The 15,046-nt window shown below is 48.6% G+C and overlaps 1 protein-coding gene across 2 annotated transcripts in view; it reads left to right on the top strand.

Annotated features, from left to right (window-relative positions):
* Positions 1–15,046, top strand: part of LOC144807661 (uncharacterized) — a 378,666-nt gene that overhangs the window by 345,856 nt on the left and 17,764 nt on the right. The gene's annotated exons all lie outside the window — the stretch shown is intronic.

Below are 15,046 nucleotides of genomic sequence, written 5' to 3'. Positions count from 1 at the left end.
TGACTCCACGTCCTTCAGTGAGGTCTGGTAGTAGATCATGTCTCCAGGTATTCTGAGGCTATTACCCTCAGGACTACCACTGCCCCTGCAGTGGCTAGGGCCCTCATTAGCATCTTTATCAGGGTGGGCTTCCCTAAGGAGGTGGTGTCATACAGAGGTACCAACTTCATGTCTGGCTTCTTGAAACACATGTCGAAGGAGTGTGGTGTGAATTACTGGTTCACTACCCTCTACCACCCACAATGTAATGGCTTTGTTTTGTTTTGTTTTTTTAGAACTTTATTTTAATTTGTCAACATACAACCTGGCAGTCAGTATACATAGACATATCATACCAATATGTTCTTCGTAAGTAGGTTAATCAAGAAGCAGTCAATAATTTCACATGCACTTATCTGCTTTCCCGTTCTCCGGGTGATCAATAAGTATCCCATTTCCCTAATTGGAAATGTACCTTATAATTATCATGTGGAGACACCTCCCTGCTCGTCCCCAGTGTCTTAGTGTTCTGCCTCATCAGTTTTAGAGCCAGAGTCTGTCTGTCGTCACTCGGGAAGCAGGAGCTTGGAGTTATCTGTATGAGCACGGCAAGTGTTTAGTGTATCCTCAAATTTGTCATCCTTTCTGCTAAGGCGCATATGTTTCTCCTCAGCTAGGGCTCAGTCGAGCGCATCTCTATGCCAGAGCGCAATCGTTGGGGCATGCTGGGACAGCCATGTGATTGCAATTCTACGTCATGCCAGTACCATAGGCGACTGACCAAATGTATAGGTTATCTTGCGCCCTTTTGGCATCTAAACAGGCCTAATAAACAGCATTTGGTTGTCAGCTCAATATTTAGTTGTGTGGCATGCTCCATTTCTTCGACAGCTAGTTGCCAGGAGGAGTGTATTGCATCGCAGGGCCATGGTTAATGTAAGAAATCAGCCCCCACAGTGTTGCAGCGCAGGCGTATATCTGGGCAAGACACAACCATTCGATAAAGGTCTTGTGGTATTAAGTAAGTCCTTCGCAGAAAATTATAATGTATCATTCGAAAATGGGCATTACTAGAAACCATGCATGTTAGTTCACAGGACCGCTGCCAGTCTTGATCTTCCTTTGGAATGTCAAAGTCTAAATTCCAGGCCTCTCGGGTCCGTGTATAGTGTGAAGTGTCTACTGTACTGTTTAAAATGCAGCCCTTTAGGGGTGCAAGGGGTCGTGGCTCCTCCTCTTCCTTTCGGGGATGTTACAACCAATATCAGCAGTACCATCCCTATCCGGGCCAACCGCGTTACTCCTCCTCCCTGCAACAGCAGTCGTTTCGACAGCTGCAGGCTGCCTCTTACAAGCAGTACAGAGGGAAATCCTCCTGCTGAGGTGGAGATTCCTCAAAAAAGCACTGCCAACTGCCAACTGTCAACGGCTCTTCCCATCAATCCGACCAAAGTTGGAGGGCGGATCTCCCATTTCTTCTCCAATTGGTTCGCAATAACTACAGATCAATGGGTTTTGGACATGGTGTCCAGAGGCTACATTCTGGAATTTGTGAAATTCCCTCCAAATTCTCCCCAAGAGGCCCCCCTCCTGCCCGTCTGAAGGAACTTTTATGCCAAATCAATCTCATGTTAAGGAAAGGAGCGATCAAAGTGTACCGAATCTTCAAGGGGATGCAGGCTTCTAGTCAAGATTCTTCCAAATCAAGGAAAAATCGGGGGAGTGGCGCCCCATTCTGGACCTTCGTTCCCTCAAAAAGATTCTCTAGAAGCAAACTTTCCAGATGTTGTCTCTCCAAGAAGTGCTTCAAATACTGCCTCAAGGGGATTACAAGCCAACACTGGACCTTCAAGATGCCTATTTTCATGTCCCTAGCCTACCCAGACACAGAATATTCCTGCGCTTCAGAGTGGCTGGCAGAGATTTCCAATTCCAAGTCCTTCCATCTGGCCTTCGCTCTGCACCCGAATGTTCACTAAGGTCTTGGCACCGGTGGCAGCATATCTTGGTCAAGCTTGTGTCCAAATATTTCGCTACCTCGACGACTGCCTTCTAAAGGCCTAGTCGTTCGCAGTCGCAAGCAGACACACTCAATCATGCCTGTCTCTGTGTCTTTCCATCACTCTGGAGAAGTCTCAGTTCATCCCCTCTCAAGTGATGACCTTCTTGGGGGCCATCATAGACACACAACAAACAAGAGCTTTTGTCTCCAATGAAAGACAACGGCAGATTTCCAAACTGGCAACTCTCCTGTGCACATAAAAGTATGTTTCTGTTCGACAGTTCAAATTGCTTCTGGGGATGCTGTCTTCCTGTATTCCCCTAATTCCCAACTGCCGCCTCAAAATGGGACCCCGACTGGAGGAACTTGACAACCAATTGCAACAAGCTCAGGGTCCTGCGACGATGTCATCAACATCACGTCTCACATACGAAGAGCATTGCTATGGTGGACTCGCATACCAAACATCTCAGCAGTTCATTTGTAGTGGACACTCCAAGTTTCATCCTCACGACAGATGCCTCCCTCGAATGGTGGGTAGCGCATCTTCTAGCCCTCACAGTCAAGGGGAAATGGGACACCCACCTATGAACTTGGCATATAAACCTTTTGGAATTACTGGCGATATTCCCGGCTCTGAAGTCCTTTTGCACCCTCATTCAAGGAGCTTCAGTGTTGATCCGAATGGACAACACAACAAGCATGCATTATGTGACCAAACAAGGGGGCACGAGATTCACTTTGCTATCCCTACAAGTTCAGCAAATTTGGGATTGGGTGATTCAACATCAGATCACTTTAACAGCAGTCCATGTTCCGGGGGTGTCCAACCTTCTAGTGGATTCCCTGAGCAGGTCGGTCTCGTCAAACCACTAGTGGAAACTTCATCAGCCAACGCTGGACCGCATTTTTCAGCTTTGCGGACACCCCAATTTGGATTTATTCGCAACCAACCTGAACTGCAAATGCCCATTCTATGCAAGTTGGCTTCCTCACTCATAATCGTGCGTGAATGCGTTTTTGATGAACTGGTCAAAAATATATGCTTACGCTTTTCCACCGATTCCTCTAGTCCCAAGGGTACTTTGGAAAATGCGGAAATAACCCTGCTGCATTCTTCTCATAGCCTCCAGATGGCCTCGCCAGTTCTGGTTTACGGAGCTCCTCCTTCTGTCGGAGTGCAATCCAATTTGGCTGCGCCCAATTTCGAATCTTCTTACTATAAACCACGGCCTGATCTGCCATCCGAATCCTACTGGTGCCTGAGCACTATGAGTTTGCTCATTTGATTATTCCTCTGGACTGCAGGGAGGTCCTCACTAACGCTAGAGCACCCTCCACTATCAAAACTTACAACCTCAAGTGGAAATGGTTCTATCTTTGGTGTGAAGCTTCAAATTCAAATTCTTCAGTTTAACTCTGAGAAGACAGAGATTCTACACTGTGCAGTAGATAGAATCCCTCCTAAACTTCCGCTTGAATTTTGGCCAACATCCCCTGCTACTCCATTGGCTCCCAGTAGCGTGGTACATAATCTGGGAGTCATGGTTGACAACAAATTGACATTAGAAAACTGTCAACAAAACAGCTGGAAGTGGTTTTACTCTGATCAGAGCATTTCCGAAAATCCTTCCGATGTTCTTTTAACAGAACAGAGCGATGATGGTCCGGAGCACCATCCTCAGTAAGCTGGACTATTGTGATGCCCCGTTACTAGAATCCCCGCAATATCTGATTGAGAGATTGCAGAGAGTACAGACCACGGTGGCCAAAATGGTACTAGTGCAACCACGCCGCTCCTCCGCCTCCCGGGCACTCTCAGATTTACCCTGGCTGCCAGTCTCACAGAGGATACGATTTAAGGCACTAGGTATAGTATTTAAGGCTCCACATGGTCACGGGCCCAAATCTCTGTAGGAGAAACTGACATGGTATGTCCCTCCACGAGCACTGCGCTCCTCATCGGCTAATCTTGTGAGGGTGACTAGAGTTAGGAAAGTCAAATCAGGAAGTAGGGCCTTCAGTGCGGCAGCGTCCCGCCTTTGGAATACGCTTCCATTTGATACGAGACAAATAGACAACATCCTGCAGTTTAGAAAAAGGTTAAACACCTGGCTCTACCCTCGAGTATGCTCCTTGGCATCCTGCTAACGTCTTCCGGGCAGGGGACACAGTCTCTCGGCCCTAAGCTAGTCGCCTGTATCACAGCGCCAGGTTACCCGTAGGGTGTCAGTTGCGCTTTACAAATAATGATAAAATAAATGTTCACCCTGTTCACTCTACGCCAGAGCAGCTTCTGCCTTTTTTCTTACAATTAGCAATATCAGGCCTCTCTCACTCTACCCTGAAGGTTTTTCTGGCTGCAATTTCCAAATTCTGGCAGCATGGCTCCAATTCTCTTTATTCTTCAAGAATTATTCAACATTTTTTCAAAGGCTTATTTCAGATTTTCCCTCCAATTCGACGCCCGCCTCCTCCTTGGCATCTGAACATTGTGTTGGCACAACTCATGAAGTCCCCATTTGAACCCATTCGTAGGGCTGATCTTAAATTCATCTCCTGGAAGACATCACTGCTTTTAGCTCTTACTTCGAGTCAGCGAGATACAAGCTTTTACTATCAAACCACCTTTTCTTCAATTTACCAAAGACGCTGTGGCGCTCCGCACTAATACGGCCTTAATTCCTAAAGTTCCATCTGATTTCCACCTGAATGAGCCGGTCATCTTAAAGACTTTTTCCCTAATCCACAGTCGCCAGCGGAAAAGACTTTACATTCTCTAGATGTTAAGATATGTTTGAAATTTTATTTGCAAAGAACAACCAGTATCCGTAAAACTGATCAGCTCTTCATAGCCTACGGCAGGATGCGTAAAGAACCTCCAGTTGCTAAACAGACTATTGCACGTTGGATATCTAGAGAAATTTCCTTTTGGAATCAGCAAGCAGGCAAGACACTTCAACCAACGATTAAAGCACACTCTACTAGAGCAGTCTTCTCTTCTACTTCTCTCTTTGCTGGTGTGCCTCTTTATCAGATTCGCAGAGCTGCGACCCAGCACTACTGTCTGGAATCTGCCAACAATGTTGACACCGCTGTGGGGCAAGCGGTGCTACGTAATCTTTTTAAGTAAGGTGAGCCTCTGTTTCTTACCTCCTCCTGCACACATTGTATACAAGTATATATTTCTGCTTTTTGCAGATGTGCCCATGTTTACTGCTATTCTGTAATATACGTATATGTATTCTCTCGTACTCTGTTTACAATGTACTTATGGCTTACTATGCACAGTTCTCGAATTACTCCTATCTACTCTGATTCAAGCATGTGAATCTATGAAAGATACCCCAATACTGGAGAAGAACATAAGTTACTTACCTGAAAACTGTGCTTCTCCAGTATTGATATCTTTCATAGATTCACATGTGACCCACCCACCTCCCCTCAGAGGCTCCCCTCTTCTCCTTGGCTCTTATGCCACACGTGTGCTAAAACATCGGAGAGCCTGAGCCTCTGAGGAGAAGGTTCCAGAGGGTGCTGTTGCCTGATTGGCTGGAGTTTGGACCATATCTAATGACTTGGACAAGTTATTAAAGTGACACGTTTTTTCCTATTAACTTCTATGTTACAATACTTCCTATTGCTCTTTCAGCTATGCTTTCGCTATGCTATTGCTATATTGCTATTTATTCTATGTACTGTAAGACGCCCACTTCGGCGACGGGGAATGATTCAAGCATGTGAATCTATAAAAGATGCCAATACTGGAGAACCACAGTTTACAGGTAAGTAACTTATGTTCATCTTCCTGATCTTCCGGAGCGGAAAAAAGCAGGTAGAGACTACCATCCCAATCTGGGATTTCACAGATCGAACGCAGTCAATTGTGATGCCAAGGCTTTTAGTTGATCTAGATGGTAGGGGTGGGTTTCCCAACTCAGTTGGACAAACATTATAGTTCCAGGGCCAGTTTTGTCTGGGTTTAAATGCAGGTGGTTACTGTTCATCCAGCTACCAATATGTCACATGGTAGTTTGAAAGTTACTAACAGAGGCTGCAGACTTGTCGATTTCCAAGATCAGTTGATGATCGTCAGCTTAGTTGAAAGTGCATACCTTTCTTTAGCCTAAGGATTGAATTAGAGGATACAGATTAAAAAGGTGCGGTGACAGGGAGGAGCCCTGCGGCACCCCACAAGTCAATTTGACTTTAGAGGTAGAGAATTGGGCAAAGCGTACAGCTTGATTCCGATCCTCTTGGAAAGACGTAAGCCACTTAAGGGCCAGACCCTGTAGCCCTGCATTACTCACATTATCCACTAAGCGGGCGATGAAGACTCTGTAGAGGAAGGTTAGTCTCATCCTCTTTCATTTGTGGGGGGAGGTTGTCATGAATACACGTGCCTCTTTTGGACATAGTAAGCCCCCACGTGTTGCCTGGAAAATATTGTGGTTTCGACTGGAAGAGCACAGAGTCCCCTGCCAACCAGGTCCCGTATGCCAGATCTCCTTCCCTAAACTGTTCCCGTCATTTCCACATTGGCACCCCTTTAGCTCACATATAAGTTCTTTGTAAAAGGTACCCCTGGTACCAAGTGCCGTGTGGTTAAAGAGGGTCCCTAAGGGCTGCAGCACAAAGTTCGAGGCATGTGGGCTGCTAAATTCCTATCTATAGCATAGATCGCCGCCTAGTGTTGGGTCCGGATGATTGCACATTGTTGTCCTGGAAGAGTCTTCGAAGTATCACGAGATAGGTGGCTCCTCCCCTGGACTACAGTGCGCATGGGCATCGAGTCCATCCCCAGATTGTTTTTTTCCGTCATTGGGTTCGGATGTGATTTCGACATCTCCTGTTCGGAATCGATAAAAACTTTTTTCAAGGCCAAAAGGCCTTCTTTTACACCGTCGGTATTGTTCGCGTTCGGTCTCGTGTATACTCAAACTCGTCGAGTTGGATATCCGGGGAGTCGGGTGACTCTTCGGTGATCGAGGCCCAGTCGACGCAGCAAGACTTCGACGGCATGGAACGGAGTCCGTTCACGCACTGCCCCGTGTGTGGTTCTAAGTACCCACACATCGACGTCCATCCTGTGTGCAACAAGTGCCTGTCGCCGGACCACGATGAGGCCAACTGTATGGCCTGTTCACGATTTCGATCGAAGAAGACGATCAAGATGCGGCGCGTGGCGCGCCTATAGGCCCAGCGATCGGCTCCGGCACCGGTGGACATCTTCGACGACGACGAAGCAGACGAGCAAGAGCTTCAACTGCAGATTTCACCTACATCGGTGGAGGTCGTGTCCGTCTACGAAGTGGACGACGAAGGCCAAGACCTAGAGGAAGTCGTTGATGAGGTAGGGGACGACGACGAAGCATATGGGGCCATGGAAGATAGCTCAGAGGAAGAGCTATGCCCCGTACGCACTTTTACAAAGGCTCAGGTCACGGGATCGCCACATGGCCTTACCCAAGACCTTACACCTCGATCCACGGCCCCACCTTCCGGCCCGGCTACGGACACCCCAGCGGAGCCGCCATTACCAAAATCGAAACCGAAACCATCGGTGTCGCCGAAAACAAAGAAGAACACGCCATCGAAACCGAAGACGGCTAATCCACCATCGACGCCGTCGTCTTCGGAGGCCTTAAAGTCAAAGAAGGCTGTCAACCAGGCAAAGGTGCCGAAAGTGGTCAAGGAGCCAAGCTCGAAGAAAGTCGTCGAGCAGGTGTGTCGAGCAAGGTGTCGAGCAAGGTGGTCGAGTCGAAGTCCAAGAAGACTGTCGAGCCTACACCAGGCAAGGCTATCGAGCCAAAAGGCACAAGGCCCGTCGAGACAAAGTCGGCAAAGGGCGCCGAGCCGAAGTCTGGAGTCCCGACGCCAAAGGCAAAAGCTGCCGATCCGAAGCCGTCGGCGTCGACGTCTGCGACCGTGGAAGGTGATCGAAGCGCAGTGGTCGAAGATACTCCTGCACCTCAGACAGGCAAACAGAAGTCATCGACGCTCGGGTCTTCCCCTGGGGGTGGACCGAGGTCATCGGTCGGGTCGACGAAACTATCCGCTTCCTTCACGAAGCAGGTCTCGGACTCCCTCAAGCGGATACGGGACAAGGCGTCGGCGTCGGAGCCGAAAACGCCTTCAGCACCGAAGCCGATGGCCCCACCGAAGAAGACTTCGATGCCGATCCTCTACACTCTACCGCCTAAGGTGGCGCCGAAGGCCTTTGCACCACGATTGGTGCCCAAGGACACTGAAGTGTCGAAACAAACTCGCCCGAGTGGAAGTTTAAGTCATCGACAACCTTTATTGGAAGAGCAGTCGGAGCATTTCATTGACGCCGACACAGGAAAGCTCACGCTCTACAAGAGGAAAATTACATCACAGCCTTTGGAGTCATTTGTAATTCCTCTAAAGAGAATAAACCCAGCACCAGAGACACCAGTACTGGTTGAACACATTCTTCCACAGCCTAGGAGGAGTGCAACACCTTCACCCACTTACTCAGATGGAGATGAGGGTGAGCAGGATGAGGAGTATAATTTTCCTGCAAACACAGAGCCTGATGAGCAACAGGACTCGTGGATGGACACAGGTGATCAAGGGGACCAGCAAGCTGTCCATGACCCTCAGGTATATAATGTGAAAACGTCTCCCACTGAAGATTCTGCGGCATTTAATGCCTTGATTGAAAGGGCAGCTACAAACCATAAAGTGGAAATGCATGCTGACCCTGTGGAGGTTGACTTTCTTTTTGACACTTTCTCCGCTGCCGAAAAAACTGTGAAAACTCTTCCAATGCTAAAAGGGGTCCTTAAGCATGCCACAGACATTTTCAAGGAACCCACGAGATCAAGGGTTGTCAACCCTAGAATAGAGAAGAAATACAGACCAGCACCTGGCGACCCAACCTACATACGGGGCCAGTTGCCTTTGGACTCTTTAGGGGTCTCTAATGCCCACAAGAGGGCGAACTCGCAAACCACGGGTGAAGCTCCTCCCCCAGACAAAGAATCAAATGTGCTGGAGGCATCGGGGAAGAGGGTGGCAGCTCAGGCAGCCAACATCTGGCGCATATCAAACACACAGGCTCTGTTGGACAGATACGATAGGGCACACTATGACACCTTAGAGCAGCTGTTGCAACACCTTCCAGACCAGTTTAAAGAGGGAGCTGAGATGCTTATCCAGGAGGGCAAGCTCATCTCCAACGCTGCAATAAAATGTGCGCTAGACGTTGCGGACACGGCAGCGAGAGCAATCAACACTAGTGTGATGTTGAGGCGTCAAGCATGGCTCCGCATCTCAGGGTTCAAGCCAGAGATACAGACTACTATCCTCAACCAGCCCGTTAACCCAGACAGGTTATTTGGTCCAGAGGTTGACACCACCCTCGAAAAAATCAAAAAAGATACTGAGACTGCCAAATCCATGGGTGCTCTCCAGTCTCAGCAATTCAGAGGGAACACTTTTCGTCGCTCAGGCAATCGAGGTGTTAACAGAGGACACTTGGCACAGCAGACGCAACTCAATAAAGGTGGGGCGCAATCCTCGTACCCCAAGCAGGGTAGAAGAGGTTAACGGGGAAACAGCGCCAAGGGCAGAGGCAGAGGCAACAACAGTTCCCGTTCCTCTGCCACCAACAAACAGTGACTTCCTGTCACTGCCCCCCGACCATCCAACACCTGTCGGGGGGAGACTCCAACAGTTCCTGCCAGTCTGGAAGTCCATCACCACAGACAGGTGGGTAAGGAAACTTATCCAGTTCGGCTATTGTTTGGTGTTAACATCCACTCCACCCAACATACCCCCAAGACAACGTCCTATGTCAGCAGAGCACTTGCACTTATTGCAGCAGGAGGTTCTTGTGATGCTGCAAAAAGGCGCAATAGAGCTCGTGCCGGTGGAGGAAGAAGGCACAGGGGTGTATTCCCTGTACTTCTTAATCCCAAAGAAGGACGGCTCACTCAGACCGATTCTGGACCTCAGGCCTCTGAACCAGTACATTCTCTCAGAACACTTCCACATGTTGACACTGCAGCAGGTTCTTCCATTGTTAAACCAGGGAGACTTCCTCGAAACCTTGGACCTCAAGGATGCTTACTTTCACATACCACTCCATCCATCCCACAGGAAATACCTCAGGTTCACCATCCAAAACCGGCATTACCAGTTCAAAGTCCTCCCCTTCAGAGTGACCACTGCCCCCAGAGTGTTCACGAAATGTCTGGCGACAGTAGCGGCGCACCTCAGGAGACAGAACATACATGTCTACCCTTACCTAGACGACTGGCTAGTTCAGGCCAAGTCGGCACAGCAGTGCGCCGCAGACATGTCCCACACCATTCACCTCCTTCTCAGTCTGGGGTTTTCACTAAACTATCCAAAGTCGCACCTTTAGCCAGCCCATGTGCGGCAGTATTTGGCGCAACGATAAATACTCTGGCTGCCACAGCTCAGCCAAACCCAGCGAGGATCGACCATATCCAGTCGCTAATCCAGAGGTTCACACCGCAACACTCACTCCCAGCGAGAGTGTTCATGCAGTTGATAGGCATGATGGCCTCCTGCATCTTCATAGTCCCACACGCACGGTTGCATATGCGTCCGCTCCAAGAATGCTTGGCGCATCAGTGGACTCAGGCTCAAGGACAGTTGAAGGACCTAGTGTTGGTGACCGGTCGGGCATACAACTCTCTGCATTGGTGGAATCCACACAACCTTTGCAAGGGCCTACCGTTCCAAGAGCCTGTGCCACAGATTATCCTGACAATGGACGCATCTCTCCAGGGATGGGGAGCTCATGTGCTCCACTACACGGTGCAGGGACTGTGGACGACGCAGCAAAGGAAGATGCACATCAACTACCTAGAACTGATGGCAATCTTCATGGCACTCAAGTCCTTCAAGGTACATCTGTGCAACAAAGTCGTGTTGATCCGGATGGACAACATGACGGCCATGTACTACATCCAAAAGCAGGGAGGTACACACTCTCCACAGTTGTCTCATCTGGCTCAGAGCATGTGGAAGTGGGCCATTCAGAGGAACATCTTCTTCATGGCGGAACACCTCCCGGGCAAGGACAATCAGATGGCGGATCTGCTCAGCAGGTACAGCCACCAGATGCACGAGTGGGAGTTACATCCATCAGTACTCCGCCCGTACTTTCAGCAGTGGGGTCATCCAGAGATAGACCTGTTTGCCACAAGGGAAAACGAAAAATGCCAAAGCTTTGCCGCCAGGTTCCCTCACCCACAGTCGCAGGGCAATGCGATATGGATGAACTGGTCAGGCAAATTTGCGTACGCTTTTCCCCCAGCACCTCTCATTCCGCTGGTGGCAAGAAAGCTAAAGCAACACTCGATGACGCTCATCCTGGTTGCTCCAACGTGGGCACGCCAACCATGGTACACCACGTTTCTAGAACTCTCCGTGGTACCGGATCAAAGGCTGCGCCTCACACCCAGACTCTTGACGCAGAACCATGGCGACATTCAGCATCCAGATCCGCAACAGCTCAATCTGGCGATCTGGCTCCTGAGGTCTTAGAGTTTGGCTACCTTAATTTGCCTCCTGAATGCATGGACATCATCCGGGAGGCAAGAAAGCCCACTACCAGAGCTTGCTATGCAGCATAATGAAAGCGGTTTGTCATGTACTGTACAGAACACAATATCAACCCGCTAGATGCATCCATTCCTAACATCATCTGCTATTTGTTACATCTTTACAAATGCAATCTAGCATATGCTTCCATTCGGATACACTTAGCATCTCTCTGTTTTCAGGGTGCCTGCCATTAAAGCCTTCCTAGAAGGGCTGAAACGGGTCATTCCTCCCAGGACCCCTGGCTCCTGTGTGGAACTTCAATGTGGTGCTCACCAGGTTGATGGGCCCACCTTTTGAGCCTCTACATTCATGTGAGATTCAGTTCTTGACATGGAAAGTGGCTTTTCTCATTGCCATCACGTCTCTAAGACGTGTTAGTGAGCTACAGGCGCTCACGATACAAGAGCCATTTATACAAATTCAATCAAACAGGGTGGTGCTCTGCACTAACCCCAAGTTTCTTCCTAAGGTGGTGTCGCAGTTTCATGTCAATCAAACCATTGAACTGCCCGCATTCTTTCCAAACCCAGAAACAGTAGCAGAAAGAATGCTCCATACGCTTGATGTCAAAAGGGCGTTAATGTACTATATTGACAGAACACAACATTTTAGAAAGACACAGCAACTCTTTGTTGCCTTCTCAGCCCAGCACAAAGGCAACCCCATTTCCAAAGCAGGAATAGCCAGGTGGATCGTTAAGTGTATTCAGATTTGCTATCAGAAAGCTAAGCGCACTTTAACGGTCCCCCCCAGGGCACACTCCACACGCAAGTTGGGGGCCTCCATGGCATTCCTAGGTAACATTCCTTTGGAAGACAATTGTAGAGCAGCCACATGGTCTACACCACATACTTTTACCAAATATTACTGTGTAGATGTGCATTCCAAACAGCAGGCAGCTGTAGGACAGGCTGTTCTTAAAACACTTTTTCAAACTTCTGCAGCTGGCACGGGCGGCCGCCGTTAATGGAGGGACTGCTATGTATTCTATGCTATAGATATGAATTTAACAGCCCACATGCCTCGAACTGAATATGCTACTTACCAGTATGCATCTGTTCTTGGCATGTAGGGCTGCTTACATTCATATCGCCCGCCCTCCTCCCCGGCGCCCGTAGCGACTGCAGACTTTTCTTGCATTCAATCATTAGCATGGCCATCGCTTACACTATTACACTCCATCTTTGCCACAATGGCTAAAAACAATCTGGGGATGGAGTCGATGCCCATGCGCACTGTAGTCCAGGGAGAAGCCACCTATCTCGTGATACTTCGAAGACTCTTCCAGGACAACAATGTGCAATCATCCGGACCCAATACTAGGCGGCGATCTATGCTATAGATATGAATGTTAGCAGCCCTACATGCCAAGAAAAGATGCATACTGGTAAGTAGCATATTCATTATGCCACCCTAAGGGGCCCCTCACCAAGCACATGCATACTGCCACAGCGGCCTGAGTGTCTTGTTGCAGACAAAACTGAAGAGCCGACCTGTGTGCCATACCCATGAACACTGCTAGAGGGGTGTCTTCCCATATCTCAGGCAGGGAGTTAAAGTTCACAGATTTATATATTGCAGCTCATCACCTGTGAGGGTTTACAGACGCTGTCTATGGGCACCGGGAGATAGTGATTTGCCCAGAATCACAGGATGTTGCGCTGAAGCAGAGACTTGAGCCCGGAACCCCATTTCCCGAGACGGCAGCTCTTGCTGCTGCACCACATCCTCTCCCCCCTGTGAGGGCATATCTGCATGAAATGCCCCTGATGCCCCTGCAATATCCTAGTCGATTCCTGGATATTGTAAGTGACCAGGGAAGTCATGGTAAGTACATAGGCTGGACACTCGTCATTATGAGTTCGCCGGCTCCATGATGGCTTCACTGAAATATGTGATGTTTATCACCAAGCATCTCAACACAATAAACCTGCACTGATTTGTGTCGATTTTATTAAAAATTGCACGCAGAGGGCCCCTTAGAGGGGTCCCATGAAACCTACCAATCCTCAGAATGGTCCTTGACTGGCCTGAGCCAGCCTGCTACCAGCAGAGTGTGTTCTGACCTCAGGGGAGAGGGCCTGCGCACTCTGAGGCTGAGAACAATGCCTTTCCTGGGTGGAGGTGTTCACATCTCCCCCTGCACAGGAAGAGCCATCCGTGGTGGGGAGCTTCAGAGGTCTTGCGTCCTTTGTAATGCGACCCCAGCCTCTCCTGTTCGAAGGAGCTGGCCTCCATCCTGTCCTCACCCCTTTTTGGCAGCAGGACAGGTGGGAAACCTTTGATAGAAGAGGAGATGAGCCCCCCTCTGCCAACTCCAGCCCTCGGGTGCTGGAGGCTAGGTCAAGTACACTTTTCAGTGCCCACCATCTTGAAGATGATGGGACTTATCCAGTTAGGGCTAGGACTGTGTCCTCCTCTCACAGAAGGTGAAAAAATAATGCAGGGGTTCTGCCCAAATAACCCTCCCAAACCTGGGCTAGGTACGTCACAAGGATGAAAAAGTAGAACAAAGGGGGTATAGAGGGATCAATTGGACAACAAACTTTATACACAAGATATATTTAATGACCTTGTAATGTACAATTATTTGTAAAGCATATGATTTCACAAATTCACAAACACAGATATACGCATCACAGGACAAGGTGGCACAACAGCAAAAATAATATATAGATGATACATATTTACAATATATATATATATACATCATACAAATACATTATATACATTACATATAAAGAAACAATGTGTACCCTACAAAAGGAAAGAAAAATAATTAGGATAAACAGTATTCACTATAACCTTAAGTGATATAAAGCTATAAAGGAAATCCTCTCCGCGCCTAAGTTGTAAATTCTTTATACACAAAAATATAGAGAAGAAGGCGCCAGAAACGAAACACAATAAATCAATATAAGGGGACTCCTTAGAATGGTGTCGACGCAGTCGCGCTTCCGCCAAATATTTCTTTAGGCTTCATCAGGACACGGGTACTGGTGTACACGTCCTCAAAAATGAGGGCGTCTACTCAAATGTCCCAAATTGGGTATGCCAGTTCACACGGGGCAAGTCTATACTTCATTCAGCTCCTTCTGGAAACAATCTCAGTGAGCAGAGCCACGGCAAATCCAAAGAACAAACTCTCAAACCTGCACCCATCCGCTAAGTCGGATCTCACAGAAGGTGGGCATGTTAGAGTGCGTAGACACCCCAGGCAAAGGGCCCATTGGACACTACCTGTCACTCCCTTGTAACGCCCTTAAATCTAGGTTTTAGGTGGCATCCCCAGTCCATGAACTTCAGTTCCTGACCACCTACTTCCTCCAAGCCGCTGTTACTTACCTGTAAGCAGCCTCTGTCCGATTGCCCCAGTCTCCTTTAGCTTGTATGGGGTTTCTAACCTTGAACTTGCACTTGGGCGCCCACGTGCCGCTGGTGGTGCACTGTTGGTTCTGA

The sequence above is a fragment of the Lissotriton helveticus genome, chromosome 1_2, assembly GCF_964261635.1.
Source record: "Lissotriton helveticus chromosome 1_2, aLisHel1.1, whole genome shotgun sequence".
Classification (NCBI taxonomy): domain Eukaryota; kingdom Metazoa; phylum Chordata; class Amphibia; order Caudata; family Salamandridae; genus Lissotriton; species Lissotriton helveticus.
This window is presented reverse-complemented; position numbering and strand designations above follow the sequence as displayed.